Here is a 14,387-nt window from a genome sequence, read left to right on the forward strand (position 1 = left end):
CCCGTTGCACTTCTATGTATAGCGTGACTCGACATAATTTTTGTTTACAGACACTCCTGTACCGAAAGTGACTCGACATTTTTAAATTGCCGGTTTATTTTCTGTTTACTCGAGTAAGCAATACATGTGCTTAGCTACTTTCGATTTGATTAGTGAAAAATTGTTCAAAATTAGTATCAGTGAAAAAATTGTCTTTTTAAATTAGAACACTTAAAATGACATTATAGTAAATTATGTTTATAGTAATGTTTAGTAAAGTAAACTATAGTAAAGTGAAAAAAATGTTTATAGTAAATTATTAGTAAATTTGTTTAGAATTAGAAGCAATCAACCAATTGTCTTTGAAAGTGCGTTTCATGTAAAACACTTAAAATGATGGGGAGTTATTTAGAACATTTGCAATATGATTAGAGGATTGGGGTTTAAAATATAATTCGTAAGAAATGGTTTGAAATTAGTACTGATCAAATTATTGTCTTTTGAAGTATTAGGTTGTCCCAACAGTTTCTTTTGGAATGTGCTCCATTAATATCGCTAAATAAATATTGGGTTGTGTCACGAAAGTTGGTTTTCGATATATATGCACATAATGCAAATTCATGTTAGCAAGTACTAAAACATTAACATAAAGATTATCGCATTGTTTGCATTTATTTAGTAACATAAAAGGAACACATTTCGAAATAAACTTTTGGGACAACCTAATGCATTAATAAAACTGTTAAAATGATCTACGAGTTGTTGGGAATATTTTCAATGCACTTTTTTTTATTGGAATTTTCCATATGGTTATTAAAAAAATTGTTTGAAAATTAGTACCAAGAAAGAACTGCTTTTTAATTTTCTCACATGATCGCATGTGAATACATAAGTTTGGATAAAGAATTCAAACGGTTGTCGCTACGATGTGTCAAATCCTTTTGGATGCCCATTATTTAGAATCAACGGACTGATAATAATATGCGAGTACACGTGATCAAAACTTGGTAAACACAATTGCAACGTATTTCTGCCATGTTTTCTATTTTTAATCGCAAATATTGATTTAATAAGCAACGAGCATTACACATTTGAGGGGATTGCGTCATACGCGCCGTTTGTTCGGTGTTCCTGTTCACGTCGATAAACATAAAGCATTTCGAGATGAGATACGACCCATGCTTATCATCTGACTGTCCCGAGCAGGTGCCTCTGACATACTTACATGAATTGTTTTCGGTGTTTATTATGGGATTGAGACGATCGCCGATAAACGGTGATCTATCGCTTCGATAGATACCGATTCGAACCGCTTTGTTGCATCTATACTATCGATTAGAAGTACATATTTCGATACTTCTTACTTATCCGAAAGTACGAAATAAATAGTTCCAATCTAACCTTTCACGTCACACGGTACTTAGCCTTTTATGTTTCATGTTAGTATACGTAGAGAGTGTTGACAAATAGAATATATACGATCAGATTGCAGATTTAATTTAATTACAATTGTAAAAAAACGTAGGATATGTACATCAGGCATTAATTGCTTAAAATCATATTCGATACAAACTAGCGAAGTTTCAATTTCTTAGATCGAATCACCCCCCACAGGGGTAGTTTTATATAGACAGTTCCTTCTTCTAGCAAATAAGTAATATTAGACTTAGATTCTACAACTCCAAAAACCCCCAAATTTGGTCTCCTTGTAATTAATTATGTAAAATTAATGGAGACACGAGTTTTGTCCAGCTTCTCGCCGTTCTGGACCACTATGCCGCGCACAGTGGGGTATTTTCCCTGAATACATAGTCGGAGAAAACTATTTTAGCGTTATGTATGGGCTCAAGGTCTCATAATGTAGTATGTTGTTGAGTTTGTCTTAAGGTCAGCTATGTATATCATTATAGAATCAAAAATACATTTTAACATTTAAACACATGCAAAAATATTTAAATACTGTTCAACTTTTGTTGAAAACATTTTTCCTGAAATTGTCGGAGACCCTTGAAAAATCGTGATAATGGAAAGCTTCCACCGAAAAGCTGGAAAAAATTATTTCCGCATGTAAATTATGTTGAAATGACGTAATTTATTATTTTAATACTAAATATGTGGATCACGAAACATTTGAGTAAGTAAATATATATTTTAAGAAATTTTTAGATTCATACTAATTTATTTTCATCAGGAATAATATACACTACATTACATTTTACATACAATAACATACAGTTATAAATTATATAACTAATTTATAAGGTTATAAAGCATAGACAGCGGATCCCATCTATGCAAAATAAATATTTTCCACCTAAATTGCAACAAACCGGAGTGACATAGAAGTTTATTTTCCCACTTAAAATATTCTCAATAGGTTGTGAAACTGGTATAAAAGTATTTTTAAATTCGTCTAATCCCCTACTCATTTTTGTCATAAATGCATAAAATCCGCTGTCTAGTTATAAATCTTCAATATGTACGAATGTGGGACTAATTCTTTTTGCACTATTTACATAAACCTTTATAGAAAGAAAGAGCACCGGATATTACTCAAAAGCATAACTAAATCGTCAATGAAGTTTTATAACCGTAAAAAAGCTTACAGAATGATTGTTTAATAACTAAATGAAATCTGTGCGAAAGTGGTCTGCATACCTACTTGAAAAGCTTCTGCAATGTATGAATTTACACAATTTCCTTAAAACACTTGAAAATCGCTGATGAATGAACGCTGTTTCAGAGACTGTTTAAGAACGCAAAGCGTGCTATAAAATAATACTGTAAATAAAATATTGTACAATTACAAATATTACAAATAATTTACTACAATAAAAGAAATACAATATGGAAGCCTTATTTTTCAGATCTTTATCTACGTGGGACAGCAAAAATTGTACAACTGACGCAAAATTTTCGGGCCAAATCGTTGTCTCAAAGATTGTCGAGTTATCGGGATATTGTGATGCAGCAAAAATGTTAACGAAAGGCTGCCGGTTACATTTCATCGTCGTAAAGATCCAGGAAAACATTCCTGGCTACGTGATTCCCGAGTTTCCGCGGCCTCTCCGGCCGCCACGAGGAAAATCTGTTATCTCGCGCGTAGTTGGGACCCGTGACGTGGTTTTACCCGTACGCGTTCTGTGCCGATCGCGGCCCATTATCGACCGTCTTATTGTATATATTTATGAAACGAGGCATCGCGTCGTTCCGTTGCAAAACAACGGAAGAGCCACGCTTTCATAATATCGTGCGAATAATCTCGCTGAAATAAAACCGCTAAAATTAGCCTGCCGCGAGTCGTAACCGCGCGCAATTAAGCGTGCAATTATCGCTCGAACCGCCGTCACACAATTTCCTACTTCGTGTTCCTATTAGCCAGAGGAGCTCCGTGACGTTCGGCGTCGAAACCGTCGCGATGACGCGACGGATGCTGTGTCTCGGACCGTAGCTACGTGTATCTGGTGAAAATTTGTTTACGAGATTCTCGTTCATGTCGCCTCCTTAAAATGTTCTATTAAAGTAGTTCGTGTAAAGAATGAAGTTTCAGTACGTCCAAACAATGTTCGAACACTATATTTCCCCGATTGATGTCGTTAATAAAAATAGTACTTCCTCTGTTCCATAATAATAGCAGCAAAAGAAAATAAATATAAAACGCAACATTTAATATCAAGAAACTAGATTACATTAAACAATAAATTAAGTTCAGATTGTTTCTGGATTTTACAATAGAAATTATTGTTACTGCATTTTCAACTTGTAGGTAGGATCCCTTGGCTGCGAAGCTTTGCTTTCCCTATATGCATGAGCTTAAAATTATTGGGGCCATTGTTCTTCAATGCTTCCAGCATAACTTGTTTTTTCTTCATCTTACTTTTACAATAGGTTGCTATTCAACTGAAATAAAACAATTGATTTCGTTCAGCGGATGAAATTAGAAAAATAGTTATGATATAATTCGTAATAATTAGGTTATCCTAAAAATTGAAAGATGTGTCAAAACAATTGACAGATCTCTAATTAACTAACTTTGCACTCATTTTAAAGCTCGAAGCCTGTTCGCGTTAAAAATCGGACATTTCGTATGCAACGAGCTGATATTTGTGATTCGAATAGTTTTTGCCCGTCAACCGGTGTCAACGCAATGTGGCGCGCACGCGTCCTCTGAACTCATGAATGAACGCGCTTCGGAAAACGCGCCAACGCGGCCTCCGGCCGGATGCGCGTGTAATTCGTAGCTATTTTTAAGTGGAACGCAGACCGATTATCAGTGATTCTCGCGAGATACCGCGGTTGACTCGTTTATCGATAGCCCATGCTCGACGACGCGTGCGTGACTAAGAGAAAACAAAGGATTTCCACGCCGCTAGCCTCTTCGATTCGAAAAAATAGGGACACACGAATTCGTACCTTACTCGCGGCTGCTTATCTCCACGTCAGTTTATCTTTGTTCTTGATGCCGGTGCTCTCTATTATCAGACGATAGATATCTCTAACCCTCACTCGCGTCTCAAGGTTAGGATTCACCCATTTTCTTTTCCCAGATATGGTAAATAAAACTTTATTGATTCCATCATAGTTTCTGAGATAATCAACTGGTTCTTGTTGCATATCGATCGAACCTCGACTTTAACGAATCATACGATACGAAAGTGTACGTAGCTCAACAGCAAGTGTATGAAATGCAATTAACACTCACACGAACAGTGCTACCAGAATTACCATTTTATCTACACCAAGATCGAATGTACATCTACACAGTGGCCCAATGCATCGAGGCAAATCAAAAACTGGCGGAGACAACCGAACCCAATTAGACCGAGATTCGAAAGGATAAGAGAATTACCTAATCCACTTAATTCGTTACCCAATCCGTTGCATCATGATAAGACGAATGGCCCAAAAGCTGCGTGAACAGAACTTGGTGAAACTCGGTGAAACGCAGGTCGGACTAGCTGCCCCGGAGCGGGGCGACGTGAAAACGATTTCGGTCCGAAATTTCTCGCCGATGCCGTCGCGCACCCATGCTGACAAAAACGAAAAAAGAACAATCCATCAAATCGACCAAGTCTCCGCGACCACGTTCGCACTTTCACTGTATTTGATTCAGGAAACGATCGACCGGATCTTTTTTCCCGCCGTTTCTTCGATCGTTCGATCACGCGTGACCGGGTCCCAACAAACGCAGCTTTTTGCGTTTTTGTGGACAGCACATGGCACAATCGTGGTGATCGCGTTAAGCAACAGAAGATCAGAGATGTCGTTAAATCCCCCCCCCCCCCCGTCGACGGGGTTCTGGTCTATTTTAACCCGGAGTATCAGAATCGTTATCCATTTACTCGATTTTGGTGAATTAATTAAATGATCAGCGGTTGTATTAGGGACACTAGAAAGATCAACGTATCTACAGGAAGCAGCATCAAAAATATGTTTTAAAAAGTTGATAAGCAAAGCAGCGAATGGTCTTAAACGTCATGAGTAGATTGTGGATCTTTGTGCAAAATAAAGATTGTTGGCAGTAACTATATTGACCTTTCTTTTCTTCTTTAACAATCTTATATAGGTTGAAAATAATATGTGGACGTTTTTAAATTCCTTTAATGTTTCTACAGTTTCAAATTGCACCATGCATAACTTCCGCAGTCTAGTGATAGCAGTTGCAAATCTCCATTCTTGTTTCATACTCGTTAGATGCGATTTTGGGGATGAAAGAAAATGTTTCAACAGTTTTAAATTGCACCAACTTGGTTTTGCCGTGAATACACAAATTCCGCAGTATAGTGATAGCAGTTGCAAATCTCCATTCTTCAATTTTAGATTCGTTAGGTGCGATTTTGGGGGTGGCAGAAAATGTTTCAACAGTTTTAAATTGCACCAACTTGGTTTTGCCATGAATACACAAATTCTACAGTCTAGTGATAGCAGTTGCAAATCTGCATTCTTGCTTCATACTCGTTAGGTGTGATTTTGGGGATGAAAGAAAATGTTTCAACACTTCTAAATTGCACCAACTTGTTTTTGCCATGATTACACAAATTCCACAGTCTAGTGATAGCAGTTGCTAATCTCCATTCTTCAATTTCAGATTCGTTATGTGCAATTTTGGGGGTGGCAGAAAATGTTTCAACAGTTTCAAATTGCACCAACTTGGTTTTGCCATGAATGCATAAATTCCGCAGTATAGTGATAGCGGTCGGAAATCTCGATTCTTCAATTTCAGATTCGTTATGTGCGATTTCGGGGGTGGCAGAAAATGTTTCAACAGTGTTAAATTGCACCAAACCTCGATTCTTGTTTCAGATTCGTTATGTGCTATTTTGGGGGTGGCAGAAAATGAATAAGAAAAGATCGCGTTAGGCTGATCGAACCCGTCGATCGCGTGATCGCCATCAACGACTGAATATTGCAGCAAGAATACCTCGTATCGCCGGTGATGGCAATTAAAATATCGTTAACGACGATCGGAGCCTGTACTTTCTCCTCGCATTCTCGACCGTCGGTGGACTAGAAGCGGCGGGTTTAACGTTCTTTGTCTCGGGAGTATCGCCACGAATTTTCCCTCGGCATGACAACCGAGGCGAACGAGAAGTCGACGGAAGAAGTCGTCGACGAGATAACTGTTTAATGACCGTAGATACCGTCGATCGATCGTCAAGACTGTCCCCAAACACAGCTATCGCTCGGTGGACACGAATTTGCAGTAAATACGCTCACGGAAACCGATTCTCTGGGAACGCATACATGAATCACCGGGCGTGTTATATGTAGGCTGCGGATTTTATGCATTTATGATAAAAATGAGTAAGTGATACCCCTCAAGTGTAACGAACATTCGAATTTAAGAACACGGATCTTTCTGCAAAATAAAAATTGTTTGTATCCCTTGCAAAGAACAGAAGCCAAATAAAAGCTCCATTTTTCTTTTTATAATATAATATTAAACCTTTGCACTCGGAGCTATTCTAATTCGAATTTATATGATTTTCTTAATTTGATTGTTATAAAACTGATATAATACCTCGTGCAATACTTTCAGCAGTTTCTTAAAATATTCAATACGTTTAGTAATTTATTGAATACAAATTTAATAATGCGATAAATATTTTAAATAATGGTATAAGAATTATTAGCGCCGCCTCTGTGTCGCCACTCGAGTGCAAAGGGTTAATAATACAGTAATGTTCTCAAATTCTTTTAATTCGTCCCCTGTTTCAAATTGCATCTACTCATTTTTGTCTCTTTCTTTTGTTCCAGGCGAATTCCTGTTTCTTCGTAACTTTCTGTCGAATTTTTGTTTTTATTGCAGAGGGATTTAAGTGTCACTTGCACGTTGGATTTGTGACGTCAATGAATATCTTACTGAAAATGCAACTTTCCAAAAAATATTACGAGGTTTGAGATCATTCAAAAAAAGTGTTTACTTTGTATAAATGTTCATGGGATTTATACGAATTGTGATTTTTCTACGACTCACTCAGAATGTTGGATTCTTTTCTAGAATTGAATTGGTGGAAAAATTTGCAGTTTCTGTTTGCAATTTCAATAACTGAATTGTTGCCTGGAACAACGTTGGATGATAAAAAGTGCAAATTTTATAGGAGAGCAGGATTTGATTGATAAACAATAAAAGCTATCACATCCAACGTTGCTGCAACCACCAATTGAATTGACTATAACATATTTAATAAACTTTGTGGATTCATACTATATTGCTGTCAGGTATATTTGCTAGTTTATTATGGAACATAGCAGTATTTTCCGAAAGTGGAACCGCTTATTTACAAAAAGCTGATAAAATGTAACAAAATTTATCAGCAACCATTAAGCATTTCTAATGTGGAAATTTAATATATAAAAGTCAATATTTCTTGCATGTGGGATCGAAATTTATGAGCCGTAGTTGACCTAATTAAATGTTACCGGTTTCCTTGCAGCATTAGAATATTAAAAACTTTGTCAACTTTGTCGCTTACCACCGGCCTACACTGCCGCGTAAAAGTATTTAGACGTTGATAACTTTTTTAATGAATATGAATTAAATAGTTACTCTTATCGAACTTTTACCAACTGTTCAAGTCATATTGATTTTTGTTCGACTTTTGTGAAAAATCGAGCGCGGTGCACAGTGGGGTATTTGGCCCTAAAAGTCGGAAAAAACAATTTTATCGTTATTTATGGGCTCAAGGTCACAGTATAGTCGGTCGTTGAATTCGTATTAACATCAACTATAACATTATAAAATAGAAAATGAATTTTGACTGCATTTTAAATGCACTTATTTAAAAAAGCAAAATGATTTTTATGTTTGTCGAAAAAAATTTTCTTCGAAATTTTATATATAGAAGTTTACAAATGTTTAAAGATTGCCCAACTTTTGTTGGAAAGCTGGAAAAAATTATTTCTGCACGTAAATAATGTTGAAATGATTTAATTTATTATTTTAATACTAAATATTAATGTGGATGACCAAACTTTCGAATAAGTAAATATATATTTTAAATTCTTACTATTAATTTTCATCAGGAAACACACGCTGTGTCTGTCGATGCTCATTTCTACTTAAATTAGTTATAAATCTTCAATCTGTACGAATGTGGGACTAATTTTCTTTTGCACTATATACACAAACCTTTATTGAACGTAATGATACCAGAAAGAGTATACAGGATATTACTCAAAAGTATAACGAAATCGTCAATGAAGTTTTATAATCGCAAAAATATTCATAACTAAATGAAATCTGTGCGAAAGTGCTCTGCATACCTATTTGAAAAGCTTCTGCAATGTAAGAATTCACATGATTTCCTTAAAACACTTGAAAATCGCTAATGAATAAACTCTGTTTCAGAGACTGCTTAAGAACGCGAAGCGTGCTCTGAAACCTCTTGACTTTCGATGAAGTAGAGTACTTCACGGATGTACAAATAAAAAGAATCAATACTGAAACCTTATTCTTCAGACCTTGAACTCCGTCGAACAGGAAAAATTGAAACGTCCTACGCAGAATTTTGAAATCGACATTTTTCCGACTTTTCAGGCTACATACTGCACTGCACGGCGCGCTTGGGATCGTTCTGTAGCGGAGACGAAAGGGAAACCGAGCAAAAGTGAAGCGAACCGCGCCGACGAAGCCAGGAAAAGTAAGGAGCCCGTAGAGAAGAAGGAGGCACTTCTGCCTCCGCGGTTATGTAACCGAGCGATTCTCGGAGCTAGCCGCAGCTTGAGCGTGTGCAGGTTCATGCTCGCGCTCATGCTCGCACTCGCACGCGCGCAACTGAGGTCAATTTGCGCGGAGCTCATCGGGGCGCTGGCTCACGCTGTCGCACGTACATTATATGTACGCACTGGTGCGCGTCGTGAACCTAGCTAAAATAGGAAAAAATTAATTATGTTCGAAAGGAACGCTGATGGATTTTGGAACGGCTTTTTCATGCACCGTTGACGTCAACCCCGTTTCCGATCGCGGATAATCGTGCTGGGGACGCTGCGAGTCAAATTCAGATGCGTGAGAATCGCAGGAGAAGAAGGTAACGCCATACGGAAAGTCATTACCGTGAGAAGAGGACGGTTATTGGTACTTACACATGTGAATTACGCGTGCGTGCGGACACCGGCAAGGCGCGGAACGCGCGCGTGAGCGCGGTCACGTGGAGCCGGGAGTTAATGTCGGTCGAGGTGTTCAATAGGAACTCTTCTTCGTCGATGAAGCGAAAGTGCGGCTATGAGTACCTGGCCCGCCGCCGCCGCCTCGGTGGTTCCACTACCATTTGGGAAAACGAAACGTCATTGGCAATTACGTTATTTTGTCTCAGGGGGGCTCGCGGTTCTGCCAAAGTCCGCAATTATGACCGACATACGGCCGAGTCTCGGTAGCACTTCGTTATACTGCATGTACTTTCTACTTTTGAAGAAGTAGGGGCTCGTCAAGCATGAAATATACAGACGGGGAATAAAAGAAACACGAAGGATGATACACGTGACATCTAGGATCATAATGCGAGCTTCATAACATTTGCATTCTAAATTCGAACATTTCATATGCAACAACCCTATAATTATTTGTACTCGGAAATGATTGAGATGGAGATATGATTGTTATCGTATGGTTCGTTTTCATTTTGGTTATAACTAGACTGCGGATTTTTATGCAAGATAAAAATTGTATGCCTCAATTACAATAAAGGAGAGTGACATAAAAATGTATTTCTTCTGTTAATAATTTTAATAGGTTGTATACAACGTGCCAGTCATATTAAATTCATCTGACGTTTCCTCCAGTTTGTGTTGGACCCAGGGCTTCGGAGTCGGAGTCGGAGTTTGGGAGTAATCGCTGATCACTGGAGTCGGAGCCGGAGTAAGAAAAAGCTATACATCGACTCCCGGAGTCGGAGTCAGAGTCGAAAAAAATATATCGACTCCGACTCCAACTCCAACTCTTTTGTTTATAAATCATTAATAGATATGTATACATAAACAAATTGCTAATATTCGATCTACAGTATAGACGTATTGGATATGTATACATATACCTCAGCACTATGTAGAGGAGAAACAGTTAAAGTTATGGTAGTAGTATTTTCTAACTATTGCCTGAAAGTGAGAAAGTAACAGTCGTGTTGTGTTGTATCAGAGTTATCTGTTCCAACTTCTTAGAATTTATTACAATATTTCAACTATTTATTCAGTTTTATTACAACTCTTAATTATTTTGAGTACATATTTTGGAGTCGAAGGTCGGAGGCGGAGGTAAAAAAAAAGAGGAGTTGGAGTCGAAGTTGGAGTTAAGAATTTTTTCTACCGACTCCGAAGCCCTGGTTGGACCTACCCATGCTTGCCAAAAATGCATAAAATCCGCAATGTTGTTATAACTAGACTGTGGATCTTCATGCAAAATAAAAACTGTCTGCATCGATTGCAAGAAATAGAAACTACATTGAATGTTATTTCTTCCTATAACGATTTTACTAGAGCAGGAGTCATACATTGACATCTTCAATTTTTAAGATTTTTCAACAATTTTGTATAAATGCATAGAGATCCGCGGTCTCGTTATAACTGTTATGGTCCCGGATTTTCAACAATTCCGTCGTAAGAGCTCGGGAGAAGCATTAGGTATGCGCGGTATGGCCCCTAAGTTAATCAAACGGAACAGAGAAAAGAAGCCAGAGAAAGGAAGAGAACGAGCGAGCGAGCGAGAAAGAGAGAAAGAGAGAAGAGAAACGCGAGGATAGAGGAGAGCGGGAAGGCGGTTGTATCGTCTGTGTGTGGATCGAGCGACCGCGGTACCGTGTACGGAGCCGTAAAGTTGACTCGAGTCGAATTGAGTCGAGTCGAGTTGAGTCGAGTCGAGAGTCCAGTCGAGTCTCGAGTCGTTTCGAGTTGAGTCGACGCGAAGTGGAGTGGAGTGGAGTGGCGTGGGGTTGCGCCGGTAAGTGTGCCAAGGTGCACTTCTCGAGAAAGCCGGACCGGCCGGGCCGGACCACTACCGCCGCGCGGCGTGCCCCGACTATCCCAAGTCGCGAGCGCAGATTCGATCCTATTCCATCCTGTCCTGTCTCGACACACACACACACCGGTCTCGATACGCTCCCTATCCTGCGCCGACCCGATCCGATCCGATCGTGATCCGTTCCGATCCGTTCGGACGATATTCCCGCGGTGAACGGATTTCTCGGTGCCTAGTCGCCGCATCTCGCCGGGGACACAAGGATCGATCCTCGTACCCGTAGATCCAGCCTCGCCGGCCACCGCTTGCTGATCTTTGATCTCTTACGAGCGGACAATTAACGCTCGGTCGGCTTGCTTCATCTAGGAATAGATTGCGATCGATGGTTTCAGGTTGTTACCTGAAACGATGCATAACTCCCGTGCACGAGAAACCGACGCGTCGCGACGTGACGGTGTTCGGAACGTGTTCTATGGGATAGTGCATGCTGGTGTTTCAAGGGAGAGCACCCTAATTGCCACACAGGAGATTAGGGCTCGAGGTTGCTTGCCAGAATATGCACAACGTTTAGAGACAGTTTGATGCATGTAATACACCTGACAGAAGATATTCGATGAAATCATGATTATCAATTTTGAACGTATTATTTGAGCATATTAACACATTATCTACTGGCCATTATTCCATAATTTTTTAGCAAGTCTATGATCCATGGCTCAGGATTTTTTAATGGATCATAAACCAACAACAAATTTGATCGAATACTTTTTATCAGGGGTGGTAGTTACAGTAATATAGTTTTTATAGGAATCGACAAGTTGATTAGTTTGTTAGCCAAACCGAGCACAGTGAAACACACAGTGTAAAACGATGAACTAATTGTTAGTTTATAAAATCGACAGTTGTAATAACTATTCTAGTCGTCTTCCTTTTGCCCTCTTAGTATAAGAATTTCAATTCTTTCGGTGGACCATACCTCGATTTCATTTTAGAAACGACGGCTCAGCTGGGTCGGTTATGCTTTAATACGTATGACGGATTTATTTATTTACCATGAAACCGTTACACCGGCTCAGCGCCAATTTATACATAAAATAAATTATTATATCTATCATCTTCTTCCACCCTCGCCAAAAGATGTTCCACTGATAAGTGTCCGTCGTCATCAGACATTCGTTGTAAGTCGGAACATGATTTGAAAATAAAGACGTCTTTCATTGAACGTACACATTCTTTATCGCCTCAAGCATTCAGCCTTTTAGCTCTTTGAGTCAATTATCTTTACCATTTGTGAATTTCGAATCAACTTTAATCCTCATCCATTTATTTATACGAAAAACGAAGCTTCTCTTTCGTAATGCTTCATAACTAACGAGGAATTCAGTGAACTCATTGTTAATTTGTATCTACAGGATGATACATACTGTTTTCAAGTGACTGCGATTTTTCACATTCGCAATAAAAATTCGGGCTACAGAATGTCAATAGTTCAAACGCGAGACGAGCATGTGAGCCACTGCGGTGGCGTACCGTTCAGAAAGATAGCGAATAGTACCTTTTTCACCTTCCTAATAAAAAGTAACAAGAAAGTTGAGAAAAGCCACTGAACTGCGTAATTTCTAGAGTAGTGGCTTACCGTTCAGAAAGATTACATCAAGCGCAGCCACTCTAGCGGAGTACGGTAGCTAAGAGATTGAAGCGTTCATCAGGAGCCCGACTGCTTTCTATAGACGGGATTAAGGGTGCAATAAACAATTTTTAGGGAACCAATAATTTCCTAAAAATAAAATTCCCTGGATCCTTCGTGCCCGGATGATAACGTGGAATTACACGAATATCCTAGAAGAAAGCGGATATCACCTGCGGCTGGACGGGCCTGCCGAGAGATGCTAAATGAGGAGAGAGCCTCGGGCGGTGTTCAGGGGAAAGAGAACACAGCCGACTTCCGTCGGGGTTGATTCCGTTCGGCCCGATTCCGCTCGATTTTCTAAATATACCGCGGTTTCGGCTCTGCGACCGTTTTCGAGTCCCTGGTCCGAGGAACGTCGAAGCCCCTTGCTCCTGCTCGGTGGCCTAGGCGATGCTGACCGGTCCTCCTCGCGTGCATCGTTGCCCCTAGGCCCTCGCTATACATAGGTGTGTGTGCGGTGTGCTTGTCCGCACACACGGCAACCAACGCATGTGCGTACACGCTGAATATAGATGCCGGTATTGAGGGCAGCTACCCTAATAATAGAAGTCGAGAAAATTTTTAGCCCTTGATGCCGGCTGGTTACACGAGATAGAATTCGATTTGGGTCTCGCGCATGGGCGAACCCGTCCCCAAAGGCGTTCCCGATCATGGCGCAGAAGGGACGCAAGGGCAAGAGAGAGAGAGAGAAGTCAGCGAAGAGGAAGCCGGAAGGTTCATCGCGGGAAACCGTCGTCGGCCGTGATTTAATTCGATAATTAAGCGATACGAGCGATAGCCGTTATCAGTGCACCGTGACCGTGTCAACAAAAGATTACGGTTTCGCGAGAGCGTAAAAATAATTTTCATTGCCAGCCGAGCTATTGACGGCAACGACGACGAAGCGAAGCCATGATCGCGCGTGTATTTCGTTTTCGATGCAGCACCACCAGCCGCCGGCGCCACGGACTTCTTTTTATCAAGCGGACGCGATATCCGCCGCGATAACATGGCCCCAAAAAGAAAAACTCAATCATTCCGTTGATTTATTTACCGGGAAACCGTCTTCGCGTGTTCCACACGCGCGCGCGTATCTTTCTAGCCATTCGGCATCGTCTTCGGCAGAAGAACCGGAGGTTGTTCGTTGACAGAGATTGGACTCATCCCTCGATGGACACTCGAAATCCGCTCGGATAGCAACGACGGTGTCGTTACTCTCGCACTCGTTTTGCCCGGAATTGTCGGAATCGGCCGCGTCTGCAGTACCGTTTGTTCCGATTCCCGCGAGAT

The 14,387-nt window shown here is 40.0% G+C and overlaps 1 long non-coding RNA gene across 1 annotated transcript; it reads right to left on the reverse strand.

The window, feature by feature from the left end:
- Window positions 1-2,314: 2,314 nt before the first annotated feature.
- On the reverse strand, window positions 2,315-9,671 carry LOC143220169 (uncharacterized). Its single transcript, XR_013011579.1, has 3 exons — window positions 9,565-9,671; window positions 4,829-5,009; window positions 2,315-3,879 (listed from the first exon to the last, which is right to left on the reverse strand). It is a non-coding gene; the product is annotated as an uncharacterized LOC143220169 (long non-coding RNA).
- Between the last annotated feature and the right edge of the window lie 4,716 nt (window positions 9,672-14,387).

Source organism: Lasioglossum baleicum, chromosome 2 (assembly GCF_051020765.1).
Source record: "Lasioglossum baleicum chromosome 2, iyLasBale1, whole genome shotgun sequence".
Lineage (NCBI taxonomy): Eukaryota > Metazoa > Arthropoda > Insecta > Hymenoptera > Halictidae > Lasioglossum > Lasioglossum baleicum.